Source organism: Podarcis cretensis (genome assembly GCF_951804945.1).
Source record: "Podarcis cretensis genome assembly, chromosome: 7".
NCBI classification, from domain to species: Eukaryota; Metazoa; Chordata; class Lepidosauria; order Squamata; family Lacertidae; genus Podarcis; species Podarcis cretensis.
In genome coordinates this window covers 14,387,246-14,414,058 of record NC_137176.1, presented here as the reverse complement: position 1 = coordinate 14,414,058, position 26,813 = coordinate 14,387,246, and the positions used below count along the sequence as shown (strand labels likewise).

The 26,813-nt window shown below is 43.9% G+C and overlaps 2 long non-coding RNA genes across 4 annotated transcripts; one reads left to right on the top strand and one right to left on the bottom strand.

The window, feature by feature from the left end:
* Window positions 1–1,674: 1,674 nt before the first annotated feature.
* LOC307220941 lies at window positions 1,675–8,673 on the bottom strand. The gene is made up of 3 exons (XR_013841174.1): window positions 8,531–8,673; window positions 2,970–3,171; window positions 1,675–2,010 (listed from the first exon to the last, which is right to left on the bottom strand). It is a non-coding gene; the product is annotated as an uncharacterized lncRNA (long non-coding RNA).
* Window positions 8,674–8,756: 83 nt separating this feature from the next.
* On the top strand, window positions 8,757–25,861 carry LOC307220948. Of its 3 annotated transcripts, none has more exons than XR_013841189.1 (4): window positions 8,757–8,846; window positions 10,014–10,525; window positions 14,117–14,238; window positions 16,877–17,171. It is a non-coding gene; the product is annotated as an uncharacterized lncRNA (long non-coding RNA). The 3 variants fall into 3 exon arrangements; XR_013841188.1 differs by lacking the exon at window positions 16,877–17,171 and adding an exon at window positions 25,841–25,861 and having other exon boundaries at window positions 8,758–8,846; window positions 10,014–10,553; window positions 14,146–14,238; XR_013841190.1 differs by having other exon boundaries at window positions 8,758–8,846; window positions 10,014–10,553; window positions 14,146–14,238; window positions 16,877–17,169.
* The last annotated feature ends 952 nt before the right edge of the window (window positions 25,862–26,813 follow it).

The window sequence follows — 26,813 nt, the reverse complement described above, 5'->3', positions numbered from 1 at the left end:
ATTTTGTTAGCTAAAAAGTGGAAAACCCAAGAATGACCAACAGTAGAAGAATGGCAGATGAAGATGATGGATTTTATGGAGCTAGCCGACCTAACCGGAAGAGTCCGCGACCAGAAGGAGGAGGAATATCAGGAAGAATGAAAGAAATTTAATGATTATTTAGTTAAATTTGTTAAGTTAAATTAACCGGAAATAGCTTGCAGATACTTAATAGGCTTAGGATTTTATTTATGTTAAGTGATGAATTAATATGTTTAATTATATAAGGTGAAGATTTAAGGATGTTAATGTTTAAGTTAAATTTCATAAAAATTGGGATTTGGAAAACCGTTAAAAGGACATGCAATGAAATTCAACCAAGGGGAAGCGAGGAAGTCATTTAACAAAGTTAATAACTGTAATTTTCAATAAGGCTATGATTTATGTTTGTTACGTTTTTTTGTTTTGTGTGTTTGTTTGTTTGTTTGTTTGTTTATAATATTGTGAAAACCAATAAATTTTTGGGGGGAAAAAAATTAAATTGGGACTAATGCACAATGATGCTGGGACCCAAGTTAACATGCAGAAAATGCTTCTGCTTTCACATGTAAGTGCCTGAAACAGTCATTGTCATTTTTCATCACGGTGGAAAAACACCTGCCTGAAAATCCCTGACTATAGAGAAGCTTGATCAGTAGAGCATGAGCCTCTTAATCTCAGGGTTCTGGGTTCGAGCCTCACATTGGGGAAAAGATTCCTGCATTCCAGGGGGCTGGCCTAGATGACCTTTGTGGTCCCTTCCAACTCTGAAATTCTATTATTCTAATATAAGATAATGTTGCTGGGTTTAGATTAAGGTTACCAGATTTTTTTCAATGAATCTGGGGACACTTGAAATACATACATACTACATGTTCTGGGCGTTGATGCTGCAGCAATGGCGGTGGCAGAGGGGCAGCCACCACCTTGACCTCAGCTGCCACGTTTCCCCTTCCTCTGAGGCTTCTATCTCCTTTCTCCATGAGCCTGGGCAGTCCCTGAGTTGTTGGTTCTTTGGTGGTGGTGCTTTGTGGGTCAGGTATGGAAGGCAAAGAAGGAGGGCTGAGAGTGGCGGCAGTAGCGAGGCTCAGGCAGCGCAATGCCTCCCTTCCCATCGAAGCAGCCCCAAACCCACTCCTACTGGCATACAAGCAGGAGGGGGCAGGGATCCCTCAGCTGAGAAGGGAGGCTTCCCGTCGCCTACCTGAGAGATCCCTGCCCCCTCCTGCTTGCACGCAAGCTCTGATAGGCAGCTTGAAGCCTCCCTTCACAGCTGAGAGATCCCTGCCCCGATCATGCTTGCACGCAAGTAGGAGTTGGGAGGCTGCTCCGATAGGCAACATGAAGCCTCCTTTCACAGCTTAGTTGCTGGGGTCAGGGAAGGTGGAGGCAGCCCGGAAGCTGCATCTTAGAGCCCCTGCACCACCATCATATGGGGACTTCTGAGCAGCTCCTGAAGCCAGCCAAAGCCAACTGCTCCAGGCTGCTACTGCTGCATTCACCGGGGACATTAGATTAAATCCGGGGACATTCCAGGGATGGAATTTGTTCAGGGACTTATTTGCAAATCCGGGGACTGTCCCCAGGAAACGGGGACATCTGGTAACCCTAGTTTAGATCCTTAAACCCTAGTTTAGATCCAAACTAGAACAGATGTCAATTTATAATGGCATGGATGACTTTAAAATGGTTCAATCTCTTTCTCTGCAGAGGGCAATGGGTGGCATCTCACCATGTGGCAAGTTATGGGAGAGAAGGAAGTGACTGACCTGTTTCTCATTCTTCCCCATCTCCTCCAATTGTTTGGGGATAGATAACTGCATACACGGAGCCTGCATTGCTGGATGTCCTAATGGGTAGCACCAAGGCCCCTGGGATGATTTTCTGTGAGCTTGTACCTGTATATGGTGCTTTCAGAGCATTAGGAACCTCTCACTCTCTCCTTTCTGTGGGGACTGCACTCTAAGCATCCTGCTGTTTTTATATCCTGCCCTAAAAAGAAATACACAGAATGAAAAGGAAGTAATAACTTCCAACTGATATGTTCAGCTGTACATGCAGAAATCTAGCTTGAAAACAATCTAGAATGATATATCTATATATCTATCTGAGGGGGGTGCAAGGGTTTCTATCCATTGCTACAAACTAATAAGAAGTGAAGAAAAATAGATCGAAGCTGAAGATTTTTGGAAAAGAAATAACTCATTTGTTTATTCCGCTGATGGATTTTCTATTTTCTCCTGTGTGCAAAGCTGTTAGATTTAGAATGTCATTCATTCTTCAGTTGTGGAAGTGTAATATTATTTTAGGTATATTCTTGGAATTGGCAAACCCGATAAAATATTTATTAGATCTCAGATGATTGAAACCCAGAGTTCTCTCCTCCAGCGGTAGCTGGAGAAACAGGAACCCCCCCACCCCAGTGCACCACAATATTTATTAAGTTCCAAGATTATTCATTTTGGACACAAATGTGTCATGGAAGTTGCAAAACAAATGAGAGTTGAGCCTAAAAGGGAAAGGAGAGGCTGTTCAATGCTGATCGCGTTGGTGACAACACTACTTTCCTTTAACAATTTCATCAACATTGTTTGGGTCAATATTATTGTGGAAGGATTTGCATTGTTCTGTTGATCACTTTTATCAGGCAGGCCAATGACCACCTAATTCTTTTCAGGGGAACATTTTTTAATCTGGCCCAACCTTCCTAATTCTGCCAACCCCAGCCATTGAAACCATCCCACTTCCTTCAAAAGAGCCCTCATTCCCTCCCCCCTTTTCTTCTTCTTTGAGCACTATATATATCAGGGCTTGACAATCTTTTTAGGCCCTTGATACATTTTAATTTTTGAGTGAATGCCATAGTCACTTGTTAAAGTTATACAATTTAATGTACATAAAATGCTGTGTTTGAAAGCATTGTATTTGGAATGCTGTAAAGAGAAGTTTACCTTAAAAAAGAGGTTCCACTCTGGTTGAAAGCGGAAGGCTGGTGTTTTTCCACCTCGGTGAATTAAACCAACGAATGACTCGTTATCCGGAAAACTGAGCTGCAACTCTCACAGCAGAAGAAGAAATCTGATAAATCAGAGATGGCTAGTAGTAGCAGTAGCAGAGAAGCATTGCAGTGATGAAGAAGGTGAGGATCTCTCTCTGGGACCAGAGAGAGGAAAGTTTACTGAATTGAACTGAATAAAGGACTTAGAGGACTGAACTGCATTGTTTGATTGCAGCGTGTTAATTTGTTATTTTGTTCTTGTAACTTATTGTAACTAGATTTAAGACCTTTCAACAGTAAAGCTTTGAAACTCATTATCAGAGTGGAAAGCTCACTTATTTCTACACAAGACACATGTTAGGGATTCCTCTGAACTCTTCACAAGATCAGCCCCCACCCAAAAGACATAAAGAGAGACACACACTTAACTTTTCCAAGGGATGTGACTAAAAACAAGAATTGAACTGAGCCTTGAGAAGCACATAGAGCTGAAAGAGGAAGTGGGAAAGAGGGTTACTCTTCCAACTTTGTCCTTCAGCTCTCTGTACTCTTCAAGATAGAAAACTGTAACCACCCTCACTATTTCATGACTGAGGGGAGATGAGTTGGGGGGGGAGAGAGCTCAGAGGATTTTGGGGCACTGGGGAAGACCTCAGATTTCCCTTGATAATCATTTTAATGAGTGTGTAAAGATGAGCATTCAGTTAAATGGTTGCTGTTCATTCACAGAGGGGACAGGAAATTGCTACACATGTTGGCAGTGAAAAATCTGTCTCCCATCCAACAGTAGAGTGTTCTACATTGTTGTTATGTATATCTGCACAGGGAAATGCACCAGACTCTCTTTCTCCTCCTCTGATTTCTTGTATACACCATCCATTATGATGGGCATTCTGCTAGGGAGTAAAATTTATTTAAAGGGCTCACCACATCCATCATTTAGCTGGTATGGCTAATTACTTAATTGCAGAACAACAATTGGACTCCAATTAACCGGAGTCAACTTTCCCACCACGTCCACTGGAACATGTTTTGGTTCCCTGCTGCCTACTTCTTTCCCAAGCGCTCCCCTTAATTTCTCGTTGCTGTGGACAGAGTCTTCCAGAGATGGATTGCCTTGGCTGAATGCAAGAGAGTGAGTGGACAGGTTCCAGTATTCGAGAAAAGGCAGATGGCTCATCACATATGGACAGAGGAAGCAGAACTGGATTTCATCCTGAAGATGTCAGAGGAATTTGCCATAGCCAAATATTGTATGCATGGGCTCAGGCTGGGAAGAAAAGGGCATTTGATATGCAAATATAGCAGCCCCCTGTCAAGTTCACCTCTCATTCCTCTTAGGATGTAGGCAGATTACCTGTTTTGTGATACTTTGGGTTTCCCCGATCCCAGCAGCTGCCAATGGAATGGAATGCAGATAAGTGAATGCACTATAAGATGTAGGTATTATGGGAGGTGGCACTGTGGGTTAAACCACAGAGCCTAGGACTTGCCGATCAGAAGGTCGGCGGTTCGAATCCCCGTGACGGGGTGAGCTCCCGTTGCTCAATTCCTGCTCCTGCCAACCTAGCAGTTCGAAAGCCCATCAAAGTGCAAGTAGATAAATAGGTACCACTCTGGCGGGAAGGCAAATGGCATTTCCGTGCACTACTCTGGTTCGCCAGAAGTGGCTTAGTCATGCTGGCCACATGACCCGGAAGCTGTACGCCGGCTCCCTCGGCCAATAGAGCGAGATGAGCGCCACAACCCCAGAGTCGGTCACGACTGGACCTAATGGTCAGGGGTCCCTTTACCTTATTATGGGAGGTTGGAGAACTTGACATGGGGGTGCTGGGTGTCCTCCCCCCCCCCAGCAATGCTGTGTCAGCTGTAATATCTGATTCAGAGGCAACGAGTCTGTGGCTCTCAAGATGTTGCTGGACTATGTATCAGGTGGCGCAATGGGTCAGTGTGTCTGGCTTTTAACCAGAAGGTTGGTGGTTGAGCCCACCCAGGGTGGGATTCCTACATTGCAGAAGGTCAGGATCCCTTCCAACTCTATACAGTGGTACCTTGGGTTAAGAACTTAATTCGTTCCGGAGGTCCATTCTTAACCTGAAACTGTTCTTAACCTGAAGCACCACTTTAGCTAATGGGGCCTCCCACTGCCACCGTGCTGCTGCTGTGCAATTTCTGTTCTCATCCTGAAGCAAAGTTCTTAACCTGAGGTACTATTTCTGGGTTAGTGGAGTCTGTAACCTGAAGCGTCTGTAACCCGAGGTACCACTGTAGTTCTATGATTCTGTGACGTTGATCAGCCCTGACCATTGGCCATCCAGCTTGGGACCGATGGGAACAGGCAGTCCAGCAATGACTTGAGAGTCACAAATCCTGCAGCCTTGAACTTTAGGATGATATACATTTAAATGCTTTGCTTGATTATAGTTGGTCTAGAAACCTAAATGCGTACAATGTCCCGCCCCATTATGTTCCAAATATTCCATGGAATACACAGTATAGAAGGCTTCCTTGTTGCAGCAGACAGCTGAATTAGAGTTTGATTTGTGTATATAAAACTGGCTCATTTCTTTCTGTTTGCCATTCAGTATCTAGGCCCTCCGAAAGGATCAAATGGATGTAGAGTTGGGGGGGAGGGGGACTAGATGCAGGGAGGAGCATATCTTTTATTTAAAGGTTAAAACTGAGTGAAATGCCTTGTTTTTATCTTCCTCTTTAAAGGTTTGTGTCTGTCTGAATGACCTTACAGTGTTTGAATTTGAAATTATAGTTTCATTACCTGGTTTCAGACAGGTTGTTGTCATGTATCAGCTATGTGGTGGGAGGAACAGAGATCTGGGTGGGTTGAAATGAAACTAAAAAGCAATTGTGATTATGTAGTCAATCTCCTGTGTTAGGCAAGCACTAGATAAGACATGAGTGGCTTGTCACAGTGAGGCTCCCCACAGCTTGGCCTTCTCGTTGAAGGTCCAGATGTGATTTATTATAATCCAAACCTTCATTGTCCTGATTAATATTTGCCTCTGTCTGTCTCTGATGCTACTGAGGATGGAACTGATGCAGAGAGCTCCTGACCTCATGGTCCCTTCCATGGGAGCTGCCTTGGACACAGAATTAACCTGTGCCTTCATGGACAACTGTGAGTCCAAAATGACTTCCAGGCTGCACACCAATACTTCTGTCTTGTAGTAGTAGTAGTAATAATAATAATAATAATAATAATAATAATAATTTATTATTGATACCCCGCCCATCTGGCTGAGTTTCCCCAGCCACTCTTGGCGGCTCCCAATCAAGTGTTAAAAACAGTACAGCGTTACATATTAAAAACTTCCCATAAGGTGTCTTCTGAATGTCAGGTAGTTGTTTATCTCTTTGACATCTGATCGGAGGGCGTTCCATTGTTGGGATACAATCTCAATTTCTTCACTCTAGCCAGAAAAACAGAGCCTCTCTTGACAGAAGAGCAAAGAGGAAGAATAAGGGTTTGGCAGACCCAGGGCTACAGGTGGCAGTACTCAAATCTAGACCTACTTTGCAACTCAAGGTCCTTGAAGTCCATGCCTTGAAGGCATGAGGGCTTGTGAAGCTGAAGCCTGAAATCAATGCAGCTTCAGATATCAGTACTGCTCTGTTGACCAGGCACAGGCAAAAAGCCAGGACCCTTAGGATTTAATACAAAGCCTTTCAAGCCATATTTCATATTTCATATTTTCTGCCAACTGCAGGGGCCACTACTACACCACCCTATTTGCTTTGGTGCTTAAGCAGTTCTCTGACTCTTAGGTCTGAGCACATGCAGCCTAGGTTACTACAATATTTAGAAATCAGCTCCACGTTCGTTCTGACGATTCTAAGAAATTAATTCAGAAACTGGGGTACTTCCAATCCCAGGTTTCACTGATGAATTCTCTCTCTCTCTCCTCCCTCCACAAGGCAGATTGCCTCAGGCAGCCATGAAAGAATCTGGTAGGCCTGACTCTAAATACTTATTTCTACTGAAGTCCTTTTAATAAAACCACACCCTTACAGCAACTTACTGGGTTACGTCCCAACAGTGTTTGCTGTCGTCTATCAGCATAGGAATTCTTTGATAGGAGGCGAAGAAGGGATTTTGTTTTTCCCAAAGTAGGGCTTTTCTTAGGCAACCACACATGAATGAGCTATTTCTGACAGAAAGCCTAATTATGCCAATTTCGTGTTTGTGCACAGGAGTTCCAGAATATCCAATTACAATGCATTATGTTCCCCCCACCGTCACCACATCAGCAAACAGAATTTATTACAAAGGCGCAGAAGCTGTGCCTGAAAGCTACCATGTCGTGAAGGCTGTGTCTTGAATTTAGTTTTCATGTTTGTTCTGCAGCACACAAAACATGTTTCCATAATCAGGATTCCAAAAGGGGGGTGTTGTTGGGTACGTTGAAGGAAATCGATGAATAAAAGATGTGAACATTGGATTCCAGACTCAGAACATGGTTTGTTCTAGCTATGAAACCCCATCCTGACTTAATATGCTGTTAAAACATTTGCTATACATAGAAGCAACATGACCCTGTATTGACTGGTGGGGAACATGTGGCTCTCAGTGTTACTGAGGGCCACAAGGGCTGGATCTACACTGACCTGTTCAACGTTATTTCCCCCATTAGAACGATATTAAATATGTTGTTCTAAAACATCACAGGGCATACTTGTTAGTTAAAATATATTTTACCTTGTTTTTCCCGTCAAATGTAAGCCTTCCTTCCTTCCTTCCTTCCTTCCTTCCTTCCTTCCTTCCTTCCTTCCTTCCTTCCTTCCATGTCCTTTGTTATCTCCGCATGTCAGCCTTTCAATTTAAATGAAATTGAACACCGCCCCTCATATACCATCGGAGGGGGTGGGGGTCAGCATTTGAAAGCAGTGAAGAAAGGTAAAATGCTACATAGGGACACATGAACAGTGCTTCACTGATATAGCAGCATAAAATGGTTAAAAATCAAGCGATAAATAAGACAAGGTAATAACGCATTATTAATGTAAAAAGTAGGACACCATGTGTCCATCTAGGTTATGAAAACCATTCCTAAACCCTTCCTTAATGTTAAAAACCATGAGTGTAGATCTGCCCCAAAGCTGCCCTAGGTCCCTATGTTGTGTGCTTCTCTGTGTGGTGTGGGGCAAGCCATGGTCTGCTCTGAGGAGAACTTAGCTGAACAGCACCCATGTCTTTGGAGAAGGCAAGGTGAAGTCTTGCTAAACGGTCCAGATCCCCCCCCCCCATTTTAAAAACGACATCCCATGCAGTAGCTCAGCTTTCCCCAGCCTGGTTCTCTCTTACAAATCCCACCAACAAGGCCAATGGTCAGGGCTGAGGGGAGGTGTGGTACATGTGGAGGGCACCAGGCTATGCAAGCTGCAGTTGCACATTCCCAGGGAATTCATAAACCAGAGACTTCCTCAAGGTGTTTTTGGGACTGCCATATTTTAAACAATTCTGGAGTGCAGTAGGCTCTGCCTGGGCAGCCCACATACCTGGCAATAATAGCTGGACCATTTGTCACATCTTGTCAAGGTGTATATGGACCTCAAGAGTTAATGCTGGCCAGTTGTTAGCTTCCAGTTCAGGGCACTCTTTCCATTCCCACCCTACCTGGAGGCTTCATCAAGCATCTAAGACCATTCACAGTGCAATCCCGTGATGTAATAACAGCACTGGGTTACCTATTATGATGCTGTTCATGGTTTCCTAGCAGAGAGGAGGAAAATCAACAGCTACAGTTTTTAACAACATGCAGCAATGTTGATGCCATTTGGCACTTGTAAAACACTTTTCTCTGAGCTTTCAAAGGTGGGTCAGTATTGCTATACATTATTTCCCAAACTGACAGGAAAGCGTCACCTCTGATATTTTACCTGACTCAGCTGGGGCCAAGTCAGTGGGCTGCCCAAGGGGCACAGAAATCATTGTTTTAAAAGGGGAAAGTCTCTGAGAAAGGTGGCAGACCAATGTAGATTCAACTGCTTTAGTTAGTCCGTGTGATTTTGATAGAACAGACTTATATGCACTTACAGAAACTTTAAACACTCAGCTAATGTGGCGTTGTGGGTTAAACCACAGAGCCTAGGACTTGCCAATCAGAAGGTCGGTGGTTTGAATCCCTGCCATGGGTGAGCTCCTGTTGCTCGGTCCCTGCTCCTGCCAACCTAGCAGTTTGAAAGCACCTCAAATTGCAAGTAGATAAATAGGTATCACTCCGGCAGGAAGGTAAACGGCATTTCCGTGCACTGCTCTGGTTCGCCAGAAGTGGCTTAGTCATGCTGGCCACATGACCCGGAAGCTGTACGCAGACTCCCTCAGCCAATAAAGCGAGATGAGCGCCACAACCCCAGAGTTGGCCACAACTGGACCTAATGGTCAGGGGTCCCTTTACCTTTACCTAATGGGCATTTGTAGGCAGATGTAAGCTTCCAACTATGAGTTCCTCGCTGGTTGCTTCTGTAAACTAGCTGCTAGGTGCTGATGTAAATTGACACAGTCAAAATAATACACCAATCTGCTATAGTGGGAAGCTGGATTCTATCCCTCCTTTAATCTTCCCTGGCAACACTGGCAAAAGCTAAGAGGCCAATTTTTTGACCTGGACTACATATCATCGCTTGATCAGCTCTGTTCTGTTTAAACGTTATAAAAGACCTATCCCTTGGTTGAGATATCAAAAGCAGCATGCCTGCAGTCCACGGCTCTGTCAAGAACAATGAGTGGCATCCGGTCTCCTTCTGTCATATGTAGAGATTGTTGGTTGTTCATTTGAGGGACAATGTCAGAAGGAGCGGAAGCTTAAAATGCCACCTTGATGGTGGACCATTAGATGTCTGTGACAGTGCCACTCGGCAGGTACATTTGGAACGGGGGATTTGTATGACTCACTCTTGTATCACAACTGAGGGCTTATCTGTATTAATGGATACGAAGGCCGGGTCAGAGTAAGTTGGAATTTTCATCTGTATTATACAGTGTGATGCTCTGGCAGTTTTGAAAGGCTCCACTTCAGCAGACCTCTATCATTTCTAAAGACAAAATGCTGAAAAACAAGAGCATCTGTGATTACTTGCATTCCTCCAGTATTACAGGTCAGCTGAGCCAACGCTTATCATTATAAATCATTTTATTTCCACCGTTGTTGTGGCTCGAGAGCGTTTAGTTATAGGATCAGGAGGCACAGAAGCGAGCGCAGAGAAATTTGAGAACAGGGTTAAAATGAGGAGAGCAGCCATGATCGGGTGCTGTACTTATTACAAACCTGTCACTTCGAGTCACCCTTCTTGTTAGTTGTTCCTTGCCAAGCAGTGGAGTGTGGCAGCCAGAATGCAGGGAGCCGGAGGTGAAGTTACAGTGGGAGATCAGTCTTGGAAAGGTGCAGAGATGCAAGACCAGATAGAATGTGAAGTGGAGCACAAGTTTCTCACTGGCGGGAGACAGAGCAGTTGAGTAACAAGCACCACCAAAAGGGGAAGAAATACATCAGGGTAAGATAATGGAACACATGAGAGCTCGGTGATATCATGTTGTACAGTGCCTTTCTAAATAACGTGTTTTATAAATAAACAATATTTATTTATAAAAGGCCCTTGAGGTATTGTGGTCCTGAGCTGTTTAAGGCATTATAGGTCAAAACCAGCACTTTGAAATGGCCTGGAAACTAACTGGCAGCCAATGATTGGACAAGGATTGGAATAATATTCCCAAACAATCTTGCAATACAATACGATACAATACAATACGATACGATACGATACGATACGATAATACAATACAATACAATACAATACAATACAATACAATACAATACAATACAATACAATACAATACATGTTCTAGACAGCCATCAAATTCAAAACGATTTGTTCTTTATTCTAACTGTAAAATTGCTATGGTTGGCATCCCTGTGTCTCAAGAGACAATGGAGGAGTGCACCTTTTGGGGGTGAATTCAAACTGTTGGAAGGTTGTGGCTGTAGAGAATGATATGGGAGATACATGTTTTGTTGCAGCTGGGGCAGAAGAAGGCGTCTGGTTTTGCTGCTGCAGGTACACTATGGTGTTTCCTCTCTCTGCGCTCCTCCTGGTGGTCATTCCTCCTCTGGTCACTGCTATGAATACATGACATGATTGCCAGTCTCCAGGCACTGTGGTCATCTGCAAGGAATTCATATTTAATAACTTATAATAGCCTACTCTTGTTATAAGACATACCAGCAGTGTCTAAGGCTGCCTTTTCCAACCTGGTGCCCTCCAGATATTTTGGAATACAACTCCTATCTGCACCAGCTAGCATTGTCAATGGTCAGCTTACAGTAGCTCTCTGGCTCTAGTGACAAGAACTAAACCAGGATTCTCTTTATTGAGGAATGAGGAACCTGTGGCTCTGCAGCTGTTGTAGAACTACACCTCCCATCAGCCCCAAGCAGTGTGGCCAGTGATCAGGGATGATGGGAGTTGTAGTTCAGCCATTCCCCCATTCCTGCTATATATAATCCCATGTAAACACATCTTGCAACTCATGCGATTATCAGTAGCTTCTGCCCCAGATCCCACCCACAGTCACATAGGCAAAGTGAGACTGGCTCTACAATAACCTTTTTATGTTTCATATAGGGAATGCTAGCGATGGCCAAATCTTGTCAGATTTGTTTTTCTCAGTTTCTCATTTTCCAGTATTCAGTTTTCTACATTTCCATTTTGGTCGGTTTGCTCGTTTAAATAATAAATAAATAAATAATCCATGAAAATTCACCAACATTTTAGTGGAAACTTCTAATAAACACATTTTTCTCCACAGCAATTTCCCCATTTTTGTTTCTTATTTTCACAAATATACACATTTTATGTACACTTTACTAACATATGTTTTTGTACACATTACATGACTGCAGAACCAGCTCGCGAAAATTCAGAGAAGCGAGAATTTCAAAGGATGGCTGGGTTTTGGTTCACACACTGCTCTGGAAGCTGTGTATTAGTGCCACGACTCACAGGCTAACTGCCTAGTGAAATCAGAGATGAGGAGAGCTTCTTCCCGTTCTTTTATTTAAATCATCAGGATACACAGAGAGATCATGAATTATGCTCTCTCAGTCTCAAGACGTTGCTCAGAGTGCTTACTCCACACACACCCTTTCGGGTGCTTCCTAGCTTCCAAACCCTTCCTGCTGCCTACAGTGCCAGGCAAATGAATCTTTCTGTCTCTGTTTGGCTTTATGTTCTGAGACACAAAGAAAGTGTCTGGTTCTAGGAGAAGGAGGAGGCTCTACCAAGCTTTCAAGTGACATGGTGTCAACTGTCTTCTGTACTGCTTCTGCCACTTCTGAGTCCTGTCTCTGTTCAGAATTAGAGCATCTGTTAGCTGTTCCTCATCCTCCATTATTTCCCAGATCTTTGCTGCTGCTTCTGGGGTGTGTCCCGTTTATCACCACCACGAACCTGGGTCCAAACTATCTTCATCTTCCTCCTGCCCAGGAGCCTCTTGGGGTGGAGGTCTCCAACACTCCAACACTCCTCCTCATCTGGTCAGTCCCTGACATCTAGGTAAAGGTAAAGGGACCCCTGTCCAGTCGTGACCGACTCTGGGGTTGCAGCGCTCATCTTGCTTTATTGACCGAGGGAGCCGGCATACAGCTGCCAGGTCATGTGGCCAGCATGACTAAGCCGCTTCTGGCGAACCAGAGCAACGCACGGAAAAAGCCATTTACCTTCCCGCCAGAGCGGTACCTATTTATCTACTTGCACTTTGACGTGCTTTCAAACTGCTAGGTTGGCAGGAGCAGGGACCGAGCAACGGGAGCTCACCCGGTGGCGGGGATTCGAACCACTGACCTTCTGATCAGCAAGTCCTAGGCTCTGTGGTTCAACCCACAGTGCCACCCACGTCCCTGACATCTAGGTAGGTTCTCCTTTAATTGCAAACTGAATTAGACTTCTTCCTCCCAGGAGCTACATTGCTCTTCCAGTTAAAGCAGCCTCAAAAGGACACAGAAATAAAGGGCATATGTCTTGGTACACAGTGTTACAAAGTAAGAGCATCTGCAGACGATGTGATCATTACAACCAAAACACCAAAAGAAAGTATAAAAAAGCATTGGAAAGAATGAAAGAATTTGGCGAAGTAGCAGGATTCAAATTGAACAAAGATAAATCGAAATTGATAACTAAAAATATAGGCGAGAAAAGGAAAAAGGAATTAGAGGAAACAACAGGACTAAAAATAGAAAATAAAGTGAATTACTTAGGAATATGGATTACAAATAAAAATACAAATTTAATTAAGGATAAAAATCTTGGCTTTTTGTTGTTGTTACGTATACTTTTTTCTTTACTGAAAACTCTGATTTTCCTGGATTGAGCATGCAATTTTTTTCATTCTCCCTAAATGCATTAAACACATGCTCCTTTTCTCTTTCATAATGTGGACAGAAAGGGGTTCTATTCCTCCCCCCTCATGGACACTTTTTCTTTCTTCCTTAGTTAGGCAGAGAGCCAAAGCAAGGCTGTCTAATTCATCTTCTCCCCAGCCATGATTCCTCATGCTGAGGGTCAATGTGTGTTGCGCAGTAGGGCATTGATTTGCTGCATGTAGCTCTCCTTCCTTTTATTCTTCATCATTAGTACCTGACTCAGTACCTGGTGACGGGCTGACTGCTACCACTGAGATCATGCTATGAAGAACTATTTTCCCCCCAACAATTGAGATGAAATGCCTGGGTGTGTTTTTTTTTTAATTTTATTTTAAAAATGATTTGGTAAGCCAGCTTGACAGCTGGATCATTAGAGGCATGAAAAATGCATGGGGTATTTAAAAACAACAAAAAAATGTGGCTGATACGCTGTGCTTGCAGGTAACGGAACAAATCTACATTTGTAAATTGTCTCTGAAAAAATCAGGAATCCAGGAAAAGAAAATGCCTTCGGTCTGTAGAAAGGAATTTATTTAATTAATTAAACCTGCCACAGCTATTGACATAATATGTACTGTTCTCTGGTCTTTGCTGTAGACCACTTTGAAATGCCCTTCTTCCATCTTAGGGACGATAATGTTTATGCTTTTTTCAAAAATAATCTTAGGAATGATAATGCCACTGTCTTGTGCAGAGAAAGATGCTGCACATTATTAAAGAAGTCATGATCAAAGAGAATGGCACTTCAGATTCCCGAAAAATGCATTCAGAAGGGAAACTGGATGTACGGTAGGAATAATATAGGCTTTGCTTTTGCACTAGGAACCAGTCCCAAACAAAACTGATCTTAGCCTCATATCTGAAGCACCCAAAGCAGTTGCATGTCGAGGTCCCCAGGGCCACCCCAATAACTCACACATCACACAGAAATTTTTGTTTAAGGTTTTTGGCATAATTTTGGCCACAACTTTATTAAAATACAAAAATGTGAGTGGTTGCTTAGGCATTGGTTGCAACTAACTGCTCCCCCGTGGGGGACAGACTGACATTCCGTACACCTGCGAAAGTCAGAAAAGGGGGATACACTTGGGGGTTGCGACGGAGCATGGAACCTGCCCTCAGCCCTCCCCAAATGCAACCAGGGGCTCTTGCATGGCCCGAGCCCCTTAACAGGGTGGACAAAAGCAATAGTGAGCCCCTGTATTCCTTTAACGGAATCCCTTGCAGCAGCAGCATTAGAGGGGCAGGCACAGCCAATCCATGCCCCTCAACCAACCAAACCATAAACCAATGCCTAACCGCAACCTTACAAGTTGTGACAATTTGCTATGCAGTAGGAAAAAACCAAATGGCCCCAGCCAATCAGCCAGATGGACAAAATTCCTACCGGACCCCTGCCCCAAAAGCAGATGACCCCATGACAGGCATAGCAAGGTCAAAGTGAACAACCCTAAATATAGGGAGGGGGGACGGGCAATCCGATGCACGGGGTGAAAAGAGGAAGCTCTATGTCTCGTGCAGGGAGTTATAGCATTTCTGGTTGTCAATCAACAAATGGCAACTTCTTCCCAACAACAAGGGAAGCCCAATCACAACGATCAATTAGCCCGCCCCACAACTTTGGAGTGTCCTGTCGGCCCCCACCGCAACACGTACTCTCCATGAAGGAGAACACGCTTAAATGTAAAACTAGGAGCTTGGCAGCCTCCATGAAGCTAGGAACTTGGACTGATTCTTTTCTGCTGTGAAGAGAAGTGTGATCTGCAGGGGACAAGCATCCGGGGGGGGGGGGAATTGTGCCGAAGAAGAGGCCATTCCAACATTTTCTCTCTCCAATTCTCGGGTGCAAATGGAAGAGCCACACAGCTTTGCAGTTAGGTCTATCAACCTGTGTTGGTGTGTTGCCAAAATCAACTTGAAACGAGCCTGGAAGCACCGGCTTGAAGCGCATCCTCGAGGCTCGCCTGAAACATCTGCTTAGCAACGAGGATTCTCTTGAGCAACAGGTGTCTTCATCAAGGCATGTCTGGAGAGATGGAGCTGAATTTGAGGCACTCAGTGTTGGTCCCTGTGGTTGCCAGAATATGTGGAAGTCTGGATGAAGCAGAGATCTGTAAATAGTTTTGTTTCTAGTTTTATATGTAGACCAGGAGTGCTATGCAACTTGTAATGTAAATAATAAAGACTTTAGAGAAGAACTGGATGGGTGAGGTGGTTATTCCTTGGTAATTTGCCAAGAGAATTGCCAAGAGACTGCCATGGCTGTGGAGATGCAGAAAGACTTTCTGCTTAACTCTGCTGAGACAGAGAAAATAAACCCCAAGAGTTGGTGCTTATGCACTAACAGCCTGGATCTCTAGACCCATGTTTGCCACCAAACATCTAGCTTCAGTCAGAATGGCCAGGAAAATGGATACATTTCACTATTAAAAGGCATATGAGTCCTGCTTTAAATGATCCGTTGGAAATATCGCCTTAGACAGTATACAGTTCCTAGCATTGCTTGTTTAAAAATGCATGAATTGGTCTTTGCATGCCTAATGTAAGGTTGTGCATTACTTTGTCACCATAATCAGCAACAAGCTGCTCTCCTATGTGCTACATGGCAAATAGCATTCTGGGCAATCCAAGCTGGTCATTAAAAATGTATATTTTGGGATTTCGATCTCCAATGGCCTTAATTATCTTAAGTTTTTTCAATACCCTCTTTATGGATACCGTGAAGAGCCAACAGATTTTATACTGGTGGTCATTGCATTGCGCAAGGCATGTCTCTCTCCCCCCCCCCCAATAAGCCCATCTTGTATGAATATAAAGCATTGTTATGCTGCCTTGCTTATTCATTAAGCACTAATAAATAGAACATGGAAAAAGGTAGTGCTGTTTTTGAATAAACAAGATAGCCAGAATACTAGCAATGGTTAGTAACAATACTATGGATTTTCTCCAATTGGATCGGCAGATTAAAAGATCCTTTGGCGTACATGTATTATTCACAGAAAATGTGAATACACAGCAAAATGTGTAGATTAGGTAGAGAACAACTCCCTATATTCTGTTCTGGTCTTCCAACCTTCTGACAAGAAACAGCCTAGGCTTCCTACACAAGACTGCCTTTGCACACTATATATGTATGATATTTGTACTCAATATAAAAAAAGAAGTCAATTTGAAAACCAGCTTTGTCAATAACAGGAGAATGGTAATTTTAAATATATTAAAATGCAGCTTAAACTTTAAATGTAACAATGGCCGAGCTTTGCAAAGTGTTAGTAGGTACACCAATCTGCTGCAACAAAAATAACAGTGCCTTGTGATGCCCTGAAGACAAATAGATTTATTATAGCATAAACTTTGTTGGAGCTGAGTTCTACAGTAAATCTATTAAGTCTCTAAACTGCCACAATAACTCTCTTCTTTTTTTAAGGAATGAAGTTTGGGTGAATCCAAATTTTTAAACCAGTCCCACAAACCCCACACTTTATTGAAGCTAACAGGCCTTTGAGCAGGCAGTCCTTCAGTAACTTCTGAAGAGATGCAAGCTAGTGAATAAGAACACATTGCAAACACACTTCTGTTCTCCTGGGTGGAGATCAGACTCGAAAACAGTGACACTTCCATTTATGAGAGCGACTTCAAAGATGCAGTTATGGTCACGACTTGTAAACAGAACTCCTGTAGCAAGCAAAATGGTCATTAAAAACAAACAAACAAACAAGAAAATTATTTGTTACTTTTTCATTTTAAAGTCTTTCTGCCTAAGCCTCATGTAGACAGAGACTGAGGCTGGCAATAGCTGATACTTCACTTTAAGTCAAGTGAAGAGTTTCAAGTACAGTGGTACCTCTGCTTACAGATGCTTCAGGTTACGCAATTTCAGGTTGTGCACCGCACCGCACCCGAAAGTACCAGAACGGGTTACTTCTGGGTTTCGGCACTCGCGCATGTGCAGAACTGCTAAATTGTGCTTTGTGCATACGCAGGAGTGCTGAATCATGAGCTGCGCGTGTGCAGAAGCGGGTTGCGAATGCTGCGGGTTGCGAACGTGCCTCCCGCACAGATCACGTTCGCAACCCGAGGTTCCACTGTACAAGCTTTATATAAACTATGTTAAAATCAGGACAAATAACCTGTCCACTGCCTGGGAAAAATGGGACACCCTGTTTTTTCCCGCGAGAGGGCAGTGGCCAAAATGGTCGCAACCATCTCACACAATTTTGGAATACACTTTGTCTGGCATGGTGCCCCATAACACACGTTTTGGGGTGCCATGCAAGATCACTGTCCTGGAAAAAAGCACTTTTTGCAGTGCATTGATCTTGTGTGGCACCCTGTAAGGTAAAAAACCCCACATAGATCTTGCCATTCTCTCCCAAGAGAGTGATGCAGTTACTCCTGCATTGTGTAACTGTATGATATTCCTGGCCCAAGCAGAGGAAGTGGTCCCATCAGTGTTGGGGCTGGAACTTGCATCCTAGAACTGGTGCAAAAGGGCAAATTAATCCTTCATCTTTTTATCATGAATAATTCTACTGGATTCGTCAAAAAGCTGCCTGAGCACAAATGAAAAGACTGCCTACTAACCAGTATTTTGTTCACAGCTTCAACAAATAAACACTGTTCTGTCAGTCAGGTAATAATGGGGTAAAGGTAAAGGGACCCCTGACCATTAGGTCCAGTCGTGACCGACTCTGGGGTTGCGGCACTCCTCTTGCTTTATTGGCCGAGGGAGCTGGCGTACAGCTTCCGAGTCATGTGGCCAGCATGACTAAGCCACTTCTGGTGAACCAGAGCAGCGCACGGAAACGCCGTTTACCTTCCCGCTGCAGGAAGGTATCTACTTGCACTTTGACGTGCTTTCGAACTGCTAGGTTGGCAGGAGCAGGGACCAAGCAACAGGAGCTCACCCCGCCACAGGGATTCGAGCCGTCGACCTTCTGATCAGCAAGTCCTAGGCTCTGTGGTTTAACCCACAGCACCACCCGCATCCCTAATAATTGGATATAAGGACTGCCATAACCCTCTGTGTGTTTTCCCTAGGTTGGCTCACATTTTTCTAGGTCCCATTCCTTGCCCTCTTTGTTATGCCTTGTTCCGCTGGGGGCTGGGCAATATTTGGAAGTCAAAAGTTGGAAATCTTGACAGTGTGGGTTTGGGTGGATGGGAATTTCTAGGGAAAGACCCAAATCAACACGATGAGGAGAGCATTGCCTAAGTGAAGGGGCTGTTCATTACACAGAGTGCTAATTACAGAACTGTAAATTTGCCTTCCTATATTTGTTTTGTTTAGAGAACAATTTCCCTCTCTTATGAATTCATGAAGCTGAATCACTCTGCATCCTTGCACTACAACCTGTTATTCATTCAGTGATGTTTTCATTTTCCAACGCCCTGTCTGACTTTGCGCATAAGTTTGCAAAGTGGTGTAATGCATCATTTATGTTTTCCCACCTTTCTTGACTGATAGCCTTCTTGACTGTCAATTGCATGGTAATATTCTGCAAAGGAAAGGAAGTATGTGTGTGCCTGCATGGGAGATTTTGTTGTCCTGGAACTCAAGTGCATCCACCTATGAACAAATGCACAAAATAAAAAGCATAAGTTGGGATTACAGAAGATCATTTGATAGACAACAAAGGCCCTAAGAGAAGGCATGTAGAGATGAGTACAGGAATAAATGAAGCAAATGTGATCTACTTAGCTGAGCAAGAGTCTTTGAGCAAAGGGGAGCATAATAGCAAGACTTCTCTTACTAATGAGATGGTGCATCTATAATATATATTATAATGAAATTTCCAAAATAGTAATTATAGGGATGGGGCTGTAAGTGTCAACTACTGTATAACGTAACAATCTTTCCTTTTTTTAAAAATTGCTTACTATAATAAACAGCTTAACAAAATTGATCATGTAACTCCAAAGGTTTCATCACAACTCCAAAGCCTTCAGTAAAAACTGTTAGGAGCTGGATAATGTTTATGTGGTGCTGTTTTTTTGTTTTTAATAACTGTGAGTTGTCCTAAAGGTCTGGATCAGTGCTTGAATTATTGGGTTGGGGGCTGTGAGGAAGACAGGAGGGCCCTTAGTGAAACCCAACAGCTTCATCACCTTACTCCCTCCAGATTATGCCATTTCTTTCCCTACTCTGTAGCCATATTAAAATGGTATCTAAGGAGACCATTATAAAAAGTTTAAGGCAGCGTGGTACCCGCAGTGCTTCCTAAAAATTGTTCACTGTTTTGGTATTGAATGCAACATTCAAAAATACAGAACCCTAGTTTCACTGGAGCCTGGCAGTTTTGCTAAACTACATGTTAATTCCCCTTTAGCAATGGGTATGGAAAACTGCGGGACGTGGGTGGCGCTGTGGGTAAAACCTCAGCGCCTAGGACTTGCCGATCGTCAGGTCGGCGGTTCAAATCCCTGCGGCGGGGTGCGCTCCCGCTGCTCGGTCCCAGCGCCTGCCAACCTAGCAGTTCAAAAGCACCCCCGGGTGCAAGTAGATAAATAGGGACCGCTTACTAGCGGGAAGGTAAACAGCGTTTCTGTGTGCTGCGCTGGCTCACCAGATGCAGCTTGTCACGCTGGCCACGTGACCCGGAAGTGTCTTTGGACAGCGCTGGCCCCCGGCCTCTTAAGCGAGATGGGCGCGTGACCCCAGAGTCGGACACGACTGGCCTGTACAGGCAGGGGTACCTTTACCTTTACCTTTATGGAAAACTGCATGTAAGCTACTTCATGTGATGGCCTGGGATTCAGACTAGGAGGCTGAACCTGAGGGATCCCAACCTGCACAGGATTCCCCGCCTCCAGAACCAGCTGAGCCGGGGTTGTGGCATGAGCCTGAAGGGTCCTCACCTGTGCTGGATCCTCAGGTGCAGGCACCAGCTGAGTCTGCTCTGGCTCCTGAGATGATGGAGGACCCATTGCCTGCAGGTGCTCCACTCTCAGCCCTGTCAGGGGAAGCTGAGGTTGCCTCTGGGTCTGGTAACCCTCCAGCCTCTCCTGAGCTGCAGAGGCTCAGGGCAGATAGGCAGAGGGAACTAAGTTCCTGCAGGAGGAGTGTTCACCTCTAGGCCAGGAGATGCAAGTCACCTGTGGACCGGGGCTGCCCTATGCCTCGGGGCAGATAAAAACCAGCCAGCCCCAGTCCCAGGTTGTGGGAGCAACATTGCTGGTAGCCTGTTCCTGCCTGCACCCTGTCCTGCTCTTCTGCCAGAGTTCCTGACCTCACCCGACTCCCTGCCTTGGACCCAGCTTCAGCCTTGACGGACAGCCTCCATACCGCACCCTCGACCTCGGACTGGACTCAGACCTTGCCGCATGGTTAACCCTTGGGATCAGCACACTTCAGTTCTATTGACTTCAGCTGGATTCAGGCAAACTAAATGTGTGCCGGTTTGCAGCCTTTGGTGGTAGGCATTTTTGAAATACCACAAAAGGGAAATGGTAGCAGTGCCAAGAGAGCCAAGGTTATGCAAGGTCATACAACTGCTTTGACTTCTTCCTACTGTGATTTCCTCCCCATCAAACCCACGGTAGAACTATCCTCACAATGGCACATATCTAATTAAAGTCAGTGGCAATTGAACAACCATGCACCCAGACTTTTATAAAAGATGATTTATGTGTCTGAATGGAGACTGTAATCCTGATTTTCTTATTCAATTAAATATTTAAGTGCTCTATAGCATCCAAATGAAGGTTAAGTTCTAAGTGATTAAGATCAGCTGCACTGAAGAGTTTTTAACAAGACAAGACTTATATGATAACCTGGTTATAAAATCTGAGCTTTTCAGAGCGGTGAAAGCTAACGGTAGGGAATGGACCTCCAAGGTTGCTGAAACTACTGAGATTTACCCAGTGTTATGTTTCCAGAGTTTTCTTGGCAGGGATACTGGAGTGGCTTGCCGGTTCCTGTTCCAGGTGGATCACGTTTGGTCAAAACTCTCCACTATGACCTGTCCATCTTGGGTGCCCTGCTTGGCATAGTTCATAGCTTCTCTGAGTTATTCAAGCCCCTTCACCACAGCAAGGCAGTGATCCATGAAGAGGGCTGGATGAATCCCTAGCCGGAATTAAGATTGCTGGAAGAAATATCAACAAGCTCAGATATGCAGATGACACAACACTGATGGCAGAAAGTGAGGAGGAATTAAAGAGGTGAAAGAAGAAAGCGCAAAATATGGTTTGAAGCTCAACATCAAAAAAACTAAGATCATGGCCACTGGTCCCATCACCTCCTGGCAAATAGAAAGGGAAGAAATGGAGGCAGTGAGAGATTTTACCTTCTTGGGCTCCATGATCACTGCAGATGGTGACAGCAGCCACGAAATTAAAAGACGCCTGCTTCTTGGGAGAAAAGCAATGACAAACCTAGATAACATCTTAAAAAGCAGAGACATCACCTTGCCAACAAAGGTCCGTATAGTTAAAGCTATGGTTTTCCCAGTAGTGATGTATGAAAGTGAAAGCTGGACCATAAAGAAGGCTGATCGCCGAAGAATTGATGCTTTCAAATTATGGTGCTGGAGGAGACTCTTGAGAGTCCCATGGACTGCGAGAAGATCAAACCTCTCCATTCTGAAGGAAATCAGCCCTGAGTGCTCACTGGAAGGTCAGATCATGAAGCTGACGCTCCAATACTTTGGCCACCTCATGAGAAGAGAAGACTCCCTGGAAAAGACCCTGATGTTGGGAAAGATGGAGGGCACAAGGAGAAGGGGACGACAGAGGACGAGATGGTTGGATAGTGTTCTCGAAGCTACCAGCATGAGTTTGACCAAACAGCGGGAGGCAGTGGAAGACAGGAGTGCCTGGCATGCTCTGGTCCATGGGGTCACGAAGAGTCGGACACGACTAAACAACTAAACAACAACAAATGTTTCTAGAAAAAGATGTGCTGGAACTCACCATGAATGCCTCCCTTGTTCTCTTATAAGGGCAATGGCGCCCACCTGAGTGGTGCCGGAACTGAGTTCCAGTGAGTTCCAGCTGAAAAATGCCTCCCACTAATTAATGTGAAATAACAATGGATGTGATTACAGTGATAGGATGTGAAAGCTTCATATTTGAAGGTGTAATTTCATCCCTTGTCTTATTTTCTTTTCTGTTGAAAGCAATGGTCGGAACAGTGTGAAGATTCCAACAAGAGTTCTCTGCAACCATTCGAGCTCTAGCAAAGCTGATTCAAATGAGGCTAAGTAGGGCAGATTCCAGGTTTTAGCAAGGCAAAGCAGGGCAATTTTTTTTATAAAAAATTATTTTCAGGTTTATACATTTCAATAATTTTACAGTCATTTTAACATTTCAAAACTTGACTTCCTTTCCCCTCTTTCTGCAGTTCTTTGAATTTAATTTTAATATCTTCTGCATATCCAAATTAACTTAATTTGTTCATTTATTCATCTACTTTAAATACATACTCTTGTGAAACTGCAGGTTATTACAATAATCCTGCCAATGTTCTTATCTGTTTACAATTTGTCTATAAATATTCAATAACCCATTTCCATTCTTTTATAAAAAGTTTGTTATCTTGATTTCTTATTTTTCCGGTAAGTTTTGCCATTTCTTCACATTCCATAAGTTTTTGTATCCATTCCTCATTTGCTGGAACTTCTACTTCTTTCCAATTTTTTGGCAAGTACCATTCTTGCTACTATAGTAGCATAGATGAAGAAGTTTCTGTACAACAATTTGGGTAGTTCTGTCCCTATAATTTCCCAAAGGAAAGCTTCTGGGTTGTGTTTTTTTTTTACAAACGTTACTTTAAACATCTTTTTCAATTTATTATATATCATTTCCCAGTAAGCTTTAACCTTACTACAAGACCACCACATATGATAAAAAGAACCTTCTTTTTCTTGACATTTCCAAACTTATTTGATTTAGATTTATACATTTTTGCCAATTTACTCAGTGTTTGATACCATTGGTATATCATTTTCATATAATTTTCTCTTAGACCATAACATGCTGTAAATTTTATAACAATATTCCACAATTGTTCCCATGCTTCTTATCTATATTATGACCAATATCTATTGCCCAGTGTATCATTGAGGATTTTACTTGCTCATCCTTTGTCTCCCGTTCCAGTAATATTTTATACACTTTAGACAGCACTTTTACATTCCAACAGGTCTCTCTGTAGTTTTGGTATTTGTTACCCAAGCAGGACAAAGTAAGGCAAAGCGGGAGTTATGGCATGGCTTGGAAGAAGTTCAGGATGCACAGAATTCATTGGATAGCCAAAGCTGGAAGCTCATAGGAATAAAGCTCAAATGATTCAGATTTAGGATGGTGTGGGCACAGAGCACAAAGCTGAAGGGGTGCATCTTCATAATCTACCGTATTTTTCGCTCCATAAGACACACCTGACCATAAGACACACCTAGTTTTTAGAGGAGGAATGCAAGAAAAGAAATATTTAAAGGGAGTGCTGAGCAGAGCCTGTATACATCCCAGGCTCTGCTCAGCGCTCCCTTTCACGAGCCGCGTGTGCGGCGCTTGCAGGCTTTTCCCCACGGAGGGACAAGGGCAGCCCGTCACTGATGGATTGCCCTTCTCCCTCCTGGGGGAAAAGCCTCCCCACACACTCCACGCGGCTCTTGCGGGCTTTTCTGGGAGGTGGGGGAAGGGACAGAGAGGCTAAGCCAGAAGCTAGAACAGCAAGAGGGAGTGCTGGACAGTGATCCCTCTCACTGTTCTGGCTTCTGGGATAGCTGCGCAGCCTGCATTCGCTTCATAAGCCGCACACACATTTCCCATTACTTTTTAGGAGGGAAAAGGTGCATCTTATAGAGCAAAAAATACGGTATTATTTATATGGGTACCTAATCAAAGTTAGTGGGGGTGCCAAATGCTGTACTTGCTGAAGGTACCATATTACCCAATCCACGCCTGCTCAAATGTTGACTCAGCAGCAAAGCAATCCAAAATGGAGTGTTAAATAGAGCTGCAACTCAACCTGGAAACTGAAGACAGAGAACAGTTTAGTATAGCGATTCTGATGACCAAGCGGAATGCATTAGCACTGCACCGAAAAATAAAGAGGTTTGATGAGTATGGAGAAAGGGAGGGGGGGGACACTGGAAGACTGACAAAAGTCCTGGTAGAGTCATTTTTTCCTGCTTATATAGAAAGGAGAAAACCGGGGTGAAAAGATCACAAGGGCTGCCTTTACCACAATTGTCTGAGGGATTTCCAGCTCCTGTTAACAATAATTGCTGTGCGCTTGGCTCATCCCTGTTATCTTAAAATGTAGGTTGCAGCAGGAAGGATAAGGACACACCATATCACGGGCTATCCAAAGATGCAGCATGAACTGGCAAAGGATGACCTCGAGAAACACCCTTGGCAGGAGATAGCACAGCGTGAAAAAAACGGTAGCAAGGAGGAAAAGCATAAAATAGGGGATTGCCAAGGTTTCAATACCATATGCTTCTGTCTCTGTGTTTTGCTTGTGCAGAACAAAAAGTATTGCTGTAAAACTTGCCCCACCAGATGCACACTTCCTTCTGAATAGGAGTTGGCTGCCTTAAAGGTCAGCATATGGACAGGTGATGGATAAACCGCTAAGCTGAACAATCACACCCAAGAGTCAGTATTGTTAGGTGTTGGAGGTCTTATTGGAACACGAGTGCAGAAGTTGGAGAGGCTGGCTGAAGTTTACTTAACGCTTTCTGAAACCAGAGACACACTCCTGGCTGTATTCACCAGCATATATCCAGTGGAACAGACTGTGCATTGTTATTAGCCGAAATAATTGACTGCAAGAGCTGCAGCTACAGCTAATTTAGTCAGGATTACTGTCTCAGGCTGTAGCTCCCAGTACTCTAATAGAGGTCTTGCTGAACAGTAATTATTGTACATGCCTGTCAACTACAAGAAGTATTTTGAGATAGTTTTTATCATCAGACAAAAAAGTGCTGGAATTATTTATAGGTGCAATCAGAATATAATAAATGTTAAAGCAAGCCCGGCTGTTTTGCACATTCAAAACCTAATGGATTGTTGGGACTGTGGGTTGGTTGGTCTGTGCAGGATTCCTCCTTTGGAGTAGATTAGTGTGGGTAGTGCATTAGGGTTGTGCTGTGGCAAGTACTGAATTAAGGTGCTAAGCCTGAAGACCATGGAAGTGTTTAGTATCATTGTTTAATTGACACTGAAATAGTGAATGGCTGTGTGTATTGCTGAGAAAGTTTAACATCAGAAAATGCCACTGGAGTATACTAAGTGGTCTCTGAACTCCTTGATGGGTTGATTATTAACTACTGTTTTTTTTTCTGCTAGCTAACGTGAGTGTTTAACCTTAAATCAGGTGACAAAGGTATTTGGTTGCAAATCTCCATTTTGAAAGAGAGTTGCCTTAATTCTTTGTTCCCAGGCTCTGTGGAAGTAAAGACGTGTAAATGACCATCTCCAGTGAGTGAATACAGGCAAAATGGAGACAGTAAGGAGAGACAGACCTTTGATTTTAGATCTGTTTGGAGTATTTCATATTTCATATTTCATATTCAGCTGAGTCATTACTGGACTTGCACATGATCTTCTGGATATTTTGGATTTACTGTTTTATGTTCTGTTTTGGAGAAAGTAAAGCTTTAATTAAACTTATGGGCTTTGGCAATGTTTTATTTCCCAAAACGAACCAGTTTTTATGCATCCAGTCACTTTAAGCTGCACATTATTAACATCTGCAATAGAGAGAAGAAGGTGGCAGAAGAGCTCGGGCCTCAAATAGCTGTAAGGTAGGAAAGAAAGTGGGAAAATGGGAACATGAGCGCCGACCAGAGGCTCCTTCCCCCATTAGTGGATTGGCAGAATGAGGGGCCCTATATCAAATAGGCTAGGGATGAAGAACCTGTGGTTCTTCAGATGTTGTTTGACTAGGTAAAGGTAAAGGGACCCCTGACCATTAGGTCCTGTTGTGGCAGACTCTGGGGTTGCGGCGCTCATCTCGCTTTATTGGCTGAGGGAGCCAGCGTACAGCTTCCAGGTCATGTGGCCAGCATGACTAAGCCGCTTCTTGTAAAACCAGAGCAGAGCACGGAAATGCCATTTACCTTCCCGCCAGAGCGGTACCTATTTATCTACTTGCACTTTGATGTGCTTTCGAACTGCTAGGTTGGCGAGAGCAGGGACCGAGCAACGGGAGCTCACCCCATCGCAGGGATTTGAACCACCGACCTTCTGATCGGCAAGCCCTAGGCTCTGTGGTTTAACCCACAGTGCCACCTGCGTCCCTAGAGCTCCCATTATCCCATCATCATGCTAGCTGGGGTTGATGGCAGTTAGATTCCAACAAAATCTGGAGGGAATTGGTTCCCCATCCCTGCCAAAGATATTGCTAGATGAGT